The sequence below is a fragment of the Ochlerotatus camptorhynchus genome, unplaced genomic scaffold (assembly GCF_037179485.1).
Source record: "Ochlerotatus camptorhynchus isolate MF236.1 unplaced genomic scaffold, CSIRO-AGI_Acam_v1.1 ptg000230l, whole genome shotgun sequence".
Taxonomy (NCBI): Eukaryota; Metazoa; Arthropoda; class Insecta; order Diptera; family Culicidae; genus Ochlerotatus; species Ochlerotatus camptorhynchus.
Window position 1 is genome coordinate 1,815,055 of NW_027040720.1, and position 12,847 is coordinate 1,827,901.

The following is a 12,847-nucleotide window of genomic DNA, read 5'->3' on the forward strand; positions in this document are numbered from 1 at the left end:
CTACCCCATCAAAGTTCATCTTTCGACCGCCATCTTCCCGATGACAACATGGAGGCCCCGATGGCGCTATGAACAAGCGGACTGGGATAGCTATGGTGAAGCCTTTCAGTCCTTGTTACTACAGCGTAATCCGAACAGCATCGAAGACTTTTCAGAAGTGGTATACGAAGCAGCAACAGCAACCATCCTAAAGGGTGTCCACGATGAAATTGCCACACACAAAATTGATTCGCAAAATTCGAGTTTTCATCCGATTGCCATAAAATTTTCAGGGATTGAGAAAAAACTATTAAACTTCATTTTACCATTTTACTCGTATTTTATTTACAGTCCATACGCAAATGCCCGAACCTTGGCCTTAACCCCGGCCATAAGATTCTGCACAACCTGTGAATCAACCGTTTTTTGCATGTAAACCCATACTTTCTTCAGTTCCTCGACTGTCTTCACTACCTTAGGTCGTTTAAGAAGGTGCTGCTTCATAATCGCCCAGTACTTCTCGATGGGGCGGAGCTCCGGAGTGTTGGGAGGGTTGAACATTTTCGGCACGAAATTGACCTTATTATCCGCATACCACTTCAGCACGTCCTTGGAGTAGTGGCATGAGGCCAAATCCGGCCAGAATATTGTTGGGACGTTGTGGGCCTTCAGGAGAGGAAGCAGCCGCTTCTGGAGGCACTCTTTTATGTACACCTGTCCGTTCATCGTGTCCTGGGTCACGAAAGGTGCACTCCGCTTCCCGCACGTGCAGATGGCTTGCCAAACCAGGAATTTCTTCGCAAATTTGGACATCTTCTGAGTGCGGACATGCTCCGGAACGCTGAACTTATCCTTGGCCGTGAAAAACAGGTTGCCGGGGATCTGTTTGAAGTCGGCCTTCACATATGTTTCGTCGTTCATGATGAAGCATTCAACTTTCGTCAGCATGTTGAGGTACAACTTCCTGGCACGGGTTTTGGCGGACTTGTTCTGCTTCTCGTCGCGATTAGGGGCCTTTTGTACCTTGAACGTTCGAAGCCCAGCCTTAGTTTTGGCCTTCTGGACAAAACTTCGGCTTAGGTGCAGCTTCTTAGCCACATCCCTAACGGAGGCGTTCGGATTTCGGTTGAAGGCCCCAACTACGCGGTTGTGATTTTTGGTGTTGTACGGAATACTTTTTCCTTCACTTCTGGGCTTCCGATCGGTGGTCAACCGTTCCTCGAACCGCTTAATCACTCGCGACACCGTGGAATTCGCGATTCCCAACGTTTTAGCGATGGAACGATGCGAGAGATCCTTGTTCTCGTGATGAATGCGCAAGATTTTATCACGCACGAGCTGTTCTTTCGACTCCATTTCCGCGAGTTTTGATCACAGGATTTTAAAACTTGCAGGATGTAAATAATGCACTATGAACTAAATCCACCCAAATTTTCATTAAATTCTACCCAACGGTTAAAAAGTTAGAGCAATTTCATAGTGTTGCAATTTCATCGTGGACACCCTTTAAAGACCAGCAGCGTTCCGGGGTGAAAAGCGCTACGCTGGTGGAATGAAGATACGAGGAAAGCCGTTAAAGCCCGGTGTAAAGCACTTCGCCGTGTAAAGCGCCTTCCTATCGGACATCCCGACCGCGAGGACGCTCTCAGTCACTACCATGAGTCGCACAATCAATGCCGGCAAGAAATCCGTGTCGCCAAACGAACCAGCTGGATGGACTTTCTGGAAGGAATGAATTCGTCACAGTCTTCGGCCGAATTATGGAGGCAAGTCAACGCCCTCAGTGGGAAACGGCGCATGACACCGCTCCACGTACAGATTAACGGTGAAGCTGTTTCTGACCCTGCAATTGTAGCGGACGAACTCGGCTCGTACTTTGCCGATCTCGCAGCCATCGAGAAGTACGAAGACGAATTCAAGCGGAAAGCTAAGCCTTCGACGTCATCCATTGCAAGTTTTTCTGTTTCTTCTGACGCTGGAAACTCGGACATCAACCAGGCATTCTCCTGGCAGGAATTGCAGCATGCCCTCCGCTGCAGCAACGGAAAGTCGGCGGGTAAAGACGAAATCGGGTACCCTCTACTCAAGAGGTTACCAACGCCAGGCCAGCTACGGATGCTGGAGCTTTTCAACAAGCTCTGGCTCACCAACTCGTATCCAGCGTCGTGGAAAGAGAGCTTAGTCATTTCCAATCCCAAAAGCCAATGAAACAACCCGTGAAGCTAGCAAGTTCCGATAAATAGCCTTGACATGCTGTATGGCCAAGGTCCAGGAGCGAATGGTCAACAGTAGGCTAAAGCATTTCCTTGAAGCCGAAAACCTGCTAGACCATCGACAGCACGCCTTCCGTCAAGGGTATGGAACGTCAACTTATTTTGCAACATTAGGGGAGGTTCTCAAGAGTGCCAACGATAGCGGTCTCCACACCGAGATCGTCTCGTTGGATATATCGAAGGCCTTCAACAGGACGTGGACGCCCCTCGTCTTAGAGCAGCTTGTCAACTGGGGGCTGTGTGGACCCATGGTCCACTTCATCAAAAATTTCCTGACCGATCGCTCTTTCAGAGTCGCAGTGGGCAACACGAGGTCCCAGCTTTTCAGAGAAGAGACGGGCGTCCCACAAGGTTCAGTTATTGCCGTTACCCTCTTCCTTGTGGCCATGAACGGAGTTTTTGGAGGACTGCCGAAAAATGTTTACATTTTCGTGTATGCAGACGATGTACTTATCGTAACTACCGGCCCAACAGTAGCACGCAACAGGATCAAGGCCCAGGCAGCAGTCTCCGCTGTAGCCAGGTGGGCCAGCGCGGTAGGTTTCCAACTTTCGGCCACCAAAAGCGTCAGGTGCCACGTGTGTCCATCCCGGCACTGTGTCAGCGGGCCACCTATTAAAGTTCAAAGCCAGCCCATACCACTGAAGAAGACGGTCCGTATTCTGGGGGTACTTGTTGACCGGTCCCTCAACTTCGAGCAGCACTTTAAGGCGATCAAGAACAACTGCCGCAGTAGGATCAACTCGATCCGCACTATCTCTCGTCCCCACTGGTCTAACAGTCGTGACACTCGTTTCCGGGTTGCAAGAGCCGTCATCGATAGTCGCCTACTGTACGGTCTTGAGATGACGTGCATCGCCACCGAAAAGCTCGTGCAGATACTAGCACCAACTTTTAACACCTACGTTCGGATTGTCTCCGGTCTTCTTCCGTCAACGCCCGCCGAGGCCGCATGCATCGAAGCGGGTATTCTGCTCTTCCGCCATCGTATAACCGCAGCGATTGCAACGAAAGCCGCTGCCTTTACCGCAATGACCTCCGAAAATGACAGGATCTTTCTCCTCGATGAGGGGAACAGACTCCTCCGCATGACTGCCAATTCGGAGCTCCCTCCAGTGGCCAAGGTCCACTGGTACGGAGACAAAAGTTGGCGCATACCTCCACCAAAAATCGAGAATCGGATAAAAAGCAGGTTCAAGGCTGGAGATAACTCTGCAGCGCTGGAGAGAACAATAGCCGAACTGCTAGGCTCGGACTCCCCAACCCATGCCCACATATACACAGACGGATCGCTTTCCCGAGCCGGGGTCGGAATTGGAGTAGCCGGAATTTCAGCACCGATGAGTAGCAGCCTACCACCACTCGGTTTTCTCCGTCGGTTCGGTACGAAAAGTATCGAAAAACTGATTCGGGAACAAATGGTGGTCGGTCCGAAATCGGACAGCGGTGGTACGATCAAGAAAACCGTCGTGTGTGAAGCTTGTGTAATCGGGAAGCAGACTCGAAAACCGTTCATGGTGTGGGACACGAAACGATCGTCGCGAGTGCTGGAGTTGATACACTCCGACGTGTGTGGGCCAAAATACTGTATCACCTTTATTGATGACTGGACTCATTTTACAATGACGTTTCTGATTGAGACAAAGGACGAGGTTTTCGAGTGTTTTCGTCAGTACGAGGCTCATGTGACTGCGAAGTTCGGCCAGAGGGTGTGTCGCCTTAGCTGTGATAACGGCGGTGAATATAGGAGCAAAGTGTTCGAGCGATTCTGTGCAGACAAGGGCATACAGGTGGAGTGGACTGTTCCCAGAGCAGAATGGAGTAAGCGAGCGGATGAACCGCACTCTGGTCGAGAAAGTGAGGTCCATGCTGGAGGATTCGCAGATCGACAAGGGATTTTGGGCACAAACAGTGCAGACAGCGACTTACCTGATCAACCGTAGTCCTTCAAATGCACTGGATTCCAATGTGACCCCTTTCGAGCTCTGGGAGGGCCGGAAGCCGGACGTTAGGAAGTTGCGCGTGTTCGGTTGTCCTATTCCTATGTTCGTCCACATATCGAAGGAGCACCGTAAAAAGCTTGACGCAAAAGCTTGGAAGGGGATCTTTGTGGATTACACGCACAATGGCTACCGTGCGTGTGTGGATCCCAAGGCGAAGAAAATAGTTCATGCGCGCGATGTGGATTGTGTTGAAGGTGATGCTTTCGAATCGGAAGGAAGAAAATCTCATACCAGCGGCTTCATTGAGATTCCCGTAATTCGTACAGATCCGGAAGATTGTGATGCGGCTGAGGAACTTGAAGGTTCGATGCTTGATGATTCGGTGTCTGACGATACGGACGATGAGTTCGGAAGCCTTGAGGAGGACGGAACGGACGAGCCTGAGGATGGACCTGTGGGTGAGGTACGGTCATCTGGTAGCAATACGGAAAAAAGGCCAAAACGTCAGCGAACTACCCCGGCGTGGCACGGCAACTTTGAGGTTGAGTATGCAGGGTACGCTCTCAACGCCATGAACTATATCGAGAACCTGCCAATGACTGTTGCTGAAGCTAGGACACGTGATGACTGGGACAAGAGGGAAGCTGCTATGCGCCCGGGCGCACAGCTGTGACCAGTAAGTGGCGCACAGCTGTGACCAGTAAGTGGGTGTTCCGGATTAAGCGAGGACTGAACGGTGAGCCTGATCGCTACAAAGCTCGACTTGTAAATTCGGCTTCGACTACACGGAGACTTACTCACCTGTGGCCAAGCTTGATACGCTGCGGATGGTGTTGGCTGTGGCCAATCACAACAAGATGGTGGTCAAGAAGCGGTTTTTGGAAGATCTGCTCCGTAGGTTCGGAATGCAAGAGTGCAAGCCTGTATCTACTCCTATGGAAGTGCGGCTCAAGCTGGAGAAGGGGACAGAAGAGAAACGAACGAGGCAACCGTATAGGGAGCTGGTGGGATGCTTGACTTATGCGTCGTTGACAACTCGGCCAGATGTGGCGGCGGCCGTCAACTATTTTAGTCAGCACCAAAGCTGCCCGACTGATGAACATTGGGTACATCTGAAAAGGATCTTACGGTACATAAAGGGTTCTCTGTCTGGTGTTTCAAACGGATGAAGCAGCAGCGGTCCTTGAAGTGTTTTCAGACGCAGATTGGGCGAATGACACATCGGACGGCAGATCGGTCAGTGGCTGCATCTTCAAGGTGCTAAATAGGGTGCACCACTGGCTGGATTACGCAAAAGCAGAAAACAGTTTCACTTTCGTCCACCGAGGCAGAGCTAAATGGTTTGTGTAATTCAGCCTGTCATCAAATGTGGATGATTCGTCTTCTAAAGGACCTTGGGATCGATTCAGCGGAACCAACTACTTTCTACGAGGAAAATCTGTCCACTAGAAAACTCGAAGGACTTTGGGCGCTTGAAGCACGTAGACGTGAAGCTCCAATTCCTGAAGGAATTGGTACGAGAAGGGCGGATTCGTCTTGAATATCTTCGCTCAGAGGACCAACCAGCAGACATCATGACGAAGAGTCTGCCAATTGGTGCTTTACGGCATCATCGCATCAGCATCGGTCTGATAGGCATCAATGGTTGAAGTAAGGTGTTAGGTGTAAAACACTGCTACCTATTGTCCCTACTTTCTACAGGCACTACTGTGCTGTGGTACTGCCAACTGAAGTGACAAAATCAATCATTCCAACTCTGTAACTAAATGTGAATATTGTTTAAGTAAATACATGTCTTGTAGTTTCTGTGGATAAGTGTAGTTTGAATAAAAAGGGTGTATTATGTGATAATTTGTGTTTCGAGAAGACTCTGGATGGAGATAGTGGCCCAATCACCCGAGACGTCGAAGATTACCACCGAGCAGCACTCCTCAAGGTTACCCAAGGACAAACGAAATTTGAAGGTATTCCAACAAACATTGGTCCTTCGAGCCGGATTCTACCAACCGGTGAGTTGTTGGTTGGGATAAGCTTAGAACCTGGTCCGCCATCACTTTGACCTATTAGCCTATTGAGAAAGTTCGCGCCATCGAGAAATACTATTGTCACCTCCTGAAAGGATCATCGCCATCGTATAGTGTCCTTATCCTACATAAAGGATCGCCATTATCGGAAGGACATTTGAATAGACCGCCATCACGACTGGCTTATCGCAAGTTTGAAGACAACTTGAGTTTTGGAGCATCGTTATGCAGTTGCTTCTTCATGGTGTGAACTGAGAAAAATTGAAGCTGTTCGACTTTCCTGTACCCTTTCGGACGTTTGAAGATTTACAGTACAACGTAGACGGCCTTAGTGTTGTTCTACCACCAGTTAGGTAAGTTAGAAAGAGTAGGGTAGAGAACTACTTCGGCCTAATCGCCCATTTTGGGCCTATCGAGCAGAAAACTTCAAATAGATCCATGATTTCAGAGTTAACAAGTCAATTATGCGTTTGGTACGATATTTTAGTTAATAAGCTACCGAACGAAGTCAATGAGAACGCGTGATATGAAGGTTTGCACCCATTATTCCCAAAAACAAAAGAAGCGCTCCGACCGAATCAATTTTTATCTTCATCCGATAGGCCGAAGTGAATTCATTGGCGTTTCAATGGCGTTTCAATGCGTTAGGCCGAGTTTAGAATCCGTAGGCCGAGTTTGGCGTCAAGAAGCAGTGTTAGACTTTTGACAATATCTCAACGATTGGTTTCTTTGTATCAAATCTTACGGTACGTACGGAAAGGTAAATAAATGTGGAAGCCATGGGTAATAATGACATTCCGTTTGGTGCTAAACTGCGCTAGATTAAGAACGATTAAGTGCGGGTTGTGCTTAATAGGCCGGAAATGGGGTAATTAACCCTATATGTCTGGCCAAAGAGAATCTGCGTTTTTCTAACACCTCCATTTCGATTGTTTTCTGTTCTCTCTAAATTCAAATCAACGGCCGGTAACTAACCGGTACTTGAGCGAGCTGGCAGTAAACGTCCTCGACGACTACAATGACTGATTGGTGGTTGGCAGTTGGCTAAACCAATTTACGGCGATCCACATGACATCGACAGCACTATTTGAGCTTGGGCAACGCAGAGCAATCCTGTATGTCAGGTAAATTTATATATAGATATATGCCCAGCCGAAGCTGGTATCCTGTTGATGCTACACAACAATAAATTTTACCCCTTTCGATGAAAATTGGCTACCTTTCTTACGGAGGCAATCCCTATACTCAAATGCTTCATTGGACGAGGCTTTGAGGTACATTCTGCGCCATCTTTAGTTCTCCAGGTGAGGCTAAGAGTATATGTCCTGCCGAAGCAGGCTTTATTCGATACTACATTGCTGTGTTTTCTCCTCTCTTGCGCTGGATAACTTATTTCGAGACGATTTACTACTTGCTGTTGTACAACGAATGCGAATGTGAACTGACGAATCAGGCTGTTGGTGTAAACTGTATTTCTCTAGGTGAGCTTTACGGTATATGTTCAGCCGAAGTTGAGTTTTTTGCGTACTACATCTGCCTTTTCCGCCCTTTCGTTACTCACTGGATTTATTTGGAGTCTGACGTCACTGAATCACACATACACGTGGAGTTACTCTATGGTGTTCCGTTTTTGGATCTGATCGGCTTCTGGAGTACCGCTGCTCTCTCGCATAGGTGAGGTGAACAGTATATGTTCAGCCGAAGCAGACAAATTTCTCGAAACTACATCCACGTCTCTTCCACTTTCCGCATTTCAACGGCGTCAACGAGATTCAACCATGGCGACCAAGGGTCCGAAACCACTAAAGGCTCTTTCGGCAAAACTCAGAGGACTTCGTACTACATTCAACAATATTAGAAAATTCTCAAGCGATTTCAAGGAGGGTACGACAGCTAATCAAATCAATGTTCGTATTGCGCGTCTTGAAGAACTGTGGGAGTCTATCAATGAGACTGTTTGGGGGATAGAAAGTCATGAAGATTTTGAAGAGAGTGAAACCATTCAGAAGGATCAGGCTGAATTCGAATCCCGTTTCTTCGATGTCAAATCCTTCCTGTTGGACAAGCTGAACGAGTTGCAAGATATTTCAAATCAATCTGTTCGAGGAGGTGATGCTTCGTTACATGGTGTTGTGGAACATGTTCGCCTGCCACAAATCCAACTACAGCATTTCGATGGGAATATAGATGAGTGGTTGAGCTTCAGGGACATATACACTTCTCTGATACACCACAAAACTGAATTGCCACCTGTTGAGAAATTTCACTACTTCAAAGGATGCCACGGAGGAGAGGCAAGGGCACTCGTTGATCCTCTGAAGATTACTGCTGCCAACTATTCAATTGCGTGGGAAACGTTGGTGAAACGTTATAATAACAGCAAACTTCTGAGAAAAAGGCAAGTTCAGGCGATGTTAAAACTACCATCTCTTGTCAAAGAATCAGTTAATGATCTACAACGACTGGTAGAGGGATTCGATAGGGCTATTCAGAACCTCGATCAAGTAGTAGATCCTGCGGAATACAAGGACTTGGTGTTAGTTGAGCTGGTCAGTTCCCGTTTAGATCCTACAACTCGGCGCGGTTGGGAGGAATTCACGTCTGCTAAGGACAAGGACACCGTCAATGATTTGATGGATTTTCTTCACCGGCGAATTCAGATACTTGAATCACTACCAGTTAAAGCAGAGACACGATTGGATTCTACGCTACAGGAAAAACGAAAATCAGTCGTTCAAAGAGCAAGTCACAATGCTGTTCAATCCAATGGTGCAAAATGTGTTTCCTGCTCAGACATCCACGGATTACACATCTGTCCTGTCTTCTTGAAGCTGTCGATGTCTTCCAGGGAGTCATTTCTGCGTAGCAACTCTCTTTGTCGCAATTGTCTGAAACGTGGTCACATCGCTAGGGAATGCTCTTCAAAATTCAATTGCCGGAAATGTAAGGATCCACAAGCGTCGACTTCAACTTCCACGACTACAGTATCATCTCACATGGCAAAGGTTACGTCGTCCCAGGTACTTTTGGCGACTGCGGTTGTTATTATTGAAGACAAACAAGGGTCACAATATCCTGCTCGTGCATTACTAGATTCTGGTTCTGAGTGCAACTTTATCTCGGAAGGACTGAGTAAGTTGTTGAAGGAATCAAGTCAGAGAGTCGACATCTCGATCCAAGGTGTTGGACAAACAACGACGAGAGTTACACGCAAGATTGCAGCTACAATCAAATCAAGGATGACAAACTATTCAAGAGCCATGGAGTTTTTAGTTCTGCCGAATGTTACCGCCTGTTTGCCTACTGCTACAGTGCAGATTAACAGATGGGACATACCCGATGGAATCCATCTAGCGGACCCGGAATTCTTCCGCTCTAGGAAGGTAGACATAATTTTGGGAATCCAGGCGTTCTTCAGTTTCTTCCAGTCTGGAAAGGAAGTGTCTATGGGTGATGACCTTCCTACACTTACGGAGTCGGTTTTTGGATGGATCGTAACTGGTGAGATCTACACGCCGGTGGAAACTACAAGATTTTCGAGCAGCATTGCAATCTCGGATAATCTGGAGGAACTATTGTCTCGGTTTTGGTCCTGCGAAGATTTAGGAGCCGTCAACAACTACTCTCCAGAAGAAATGCGCTGTGAGGAACAGTTCAGACGAACAGTACAAAGGGAAGTAGATGGTCGCTACACCGTAACACTTCCTAAGGACGAACGGCTCTTGGTACAACTAGGAGAATCAAAGGAAATTGCCCTGAAACGCTTTCGAAGCGTGGAACGAAGATTGTCAAGGAACCCGGATCTTCAAAAACAGTATTGTGCCTTTATGACGGAGTATTTGGATCTTGGTCACATGCGCAAGGTAGAGGATACGAATGAGGAAGTCGTCAAACGAGTCTTCTTGCCCATCATCCTGTGATTAAGGAGTCAAGCACCACAACTAAGGTCAGGGTGGTGTTTGATGCGTCCTGCAAAACATCTACAGGCATCTCGCTAAACGATGCGCTGTTTGCAGGACAAATAGTACAGCAAGGTCTAAGGCCAATCATTCTCCGTAGCCGGTTCCGTCAATTTATGGTAGTCGCAGATGCGGAAAAGATGTTCCGGCAGATTTGGGTCAACAGTCTCGACACCCCTCTACAGTGCATTCTATGGTTTGGCCCAGATAACCAAATTGCCACATATGAACTAATTACGGTGACTTACGGTACGAAATCAGCACCGTTCTTAGCTACTCGTACGTTAAAACAATTGGCAGAGGATGAGCGAGCGAACTACCCATTAGCTGCTAAAGCCGATGACGAAGACGTTTACATGGACGATGTGATCTCCGGAGCGGATGATATGGAGTCTGCTATTGAATTACGATGTCAATTGGATGCTATGCTTCTTAGCGGAGGCTTCAAGTTGAGAAAATGGGCGTCAAATTCTCCAAAGGTGTTAGAGGACATTCCCAATCAGGATTTGACACTACCCACTACGCATGGAATCGATTGGGACCAGGATGCAGAAGTCAAAACCTTGGGACTTACCTGGCTTCCTCATTCAGACCGCTTTAAATTCCAATTCAGCATTCCACCACTCGTAGAAGGCCAGCATTTCACAAGTAGGAAGGTGCTCAGTATCGTAGCAAGATTGTTCGACCCTCTAGGACTACTGGATGCAACTATCACGACTGCAAAGGTGTTTATGCAACGTTCATGGACTCTGGTAAACGAACGTAATCAAAGATTAGGCTGGGACGATCAACTGCCTGAAACGGTGGGTGAGGAGTGGCGCAAATATCACGAACAGCTACCGTCACTGAATACGTTACAGGTTGCACGGTGTGTCGTCGTACCCGGCGCAACCTCAGTTGAGTTTCACTGTTTCTCTGATGCGTCGATATTAGCATATGGTGCCACAGTCTACGTGCGAAGCGAAGAAAGGGATGGCACTGTTACCATTCATCTACTAACATCAAAGTCGAAGGTCGCTCCTCTAAAGGTACAGTCATTGCCACGCTTGGAGTTGTGTGGCGCACTCTTAGCAGCACAGCTTTGGGAGAAGGTATTGGGTGCCACGAACACGGAAGCTGAAGTACACTTCTGGACGGACTCGACATGCGTGCTGCAATGGATTAAATCACCTCCAGCCACATGGACTACTTTCGTGGCAAATAGGGTTTCCAAAATCCAAACTTTGACGGAAGGCTGTAACTGGAGTCACGTGTCGGGGAAGACTAACCCTGCAGATTTAATCTCTCGAGGCATTCTTCCAAACGAAATACTGAACAACGAATTCTGGTGGAGTGGGCCAAGCTGGTTGAAAAAACCAAAGGAACAATGGATATCGGACCCAACCGTAGAACAATATCCCCTAGAAATGCGGAAGACAGCTGTTCCAAGTACGGCAGAGAAGACTTCTTTTGTTTCGGATTATGTTCTCAAGTTTTCGGATTATAATAAGCTTCTACGATCTACAGCTTACTGGCTACGACTGATTGCGACTCTACATAAGAGCGGAACATGGAATAGAGGTTTTCTGACGTTTTTAGAAGTGCAACAAGCGGAGGAACTGCTCGTACAAGTCCAACTGGAACACTTTTCCGTGGAGATTACGGCGTTGAAGGCTGGCAGCTCGGTAGCTCGAAACTCACCGTTGCGGTGGTTCCATCCACGGATCATGGACGACGGTATTCTTCGTGTTGGTGGAAGGTTGACCCATTCAGATGAATCTCACTCAGCGAAACACCCCATGGTTCTTCCAGCGAAACATCATCTAACTGAGCTGATTTTGCGTCATTATCATCTGAAATTGCTTAGTCCATTCAGAAGGATCAGGCTGAATTCGAATCCCGTTTCTTCGATGTCAAATCCTTCCTGTTGGACAAGCTGAACGAGTTTCAAGATATTTCAAATCAATCTGTTCGAGGAGGTGATGCTTCGTTACATGGTGTTGTGGAACATGTTCGCCTGCCACAAATCCAACTACAGCATTTCGATGGGAATATAGATGAGTGGTTGAGCTTCAGGGACATATACACTTCTCTGATTCACCACAAAACTGAATTGCCACCTGTTGAGAAATTTCACTACCTCAAAGGATGCCTAGGAGGAGAGGCAAGGGCACTCGTTGATCCTCTGAAGATTACTGCTGCCAACTATTAAATTGCGTGGGATACGTTGGTGAAACGTTATAATAACAGCAAACTTCTGAGAAAAAGGCAAGTTTAGGCGATGTTAAAACTACCATCTCTTGTCAAAGAATCAGTTAATGATCTACAACGACTGGTAGAGGGATTCGATAGGGCTATTCAGAACCTCGATCAAGTAGTAGATCCTGCGGAATACAAGGACTTGGTGTTAGTTGAGCTGGTCAGTTCCCGTTTAGATCCTACAACTCGGCGCGGTTGGGAGGAATTCACGTCTGCTAAGGACAAGGACACCGTCAATGATTTGATGGATTTTCTTCACCGGCGAATTCAGATACTTGAATCACTACCAGTTAAAGCAGAGACACGATTGGATTCTACGCTACAGGAAAAACGAAAATCAGTCGTTCAAAGAGCAAGTCACAATGCTGTTCAATCCAATGGTGCAAAATGTGTTTCCTGCTCAGACATCCACGGATTACACATCTGTCCTG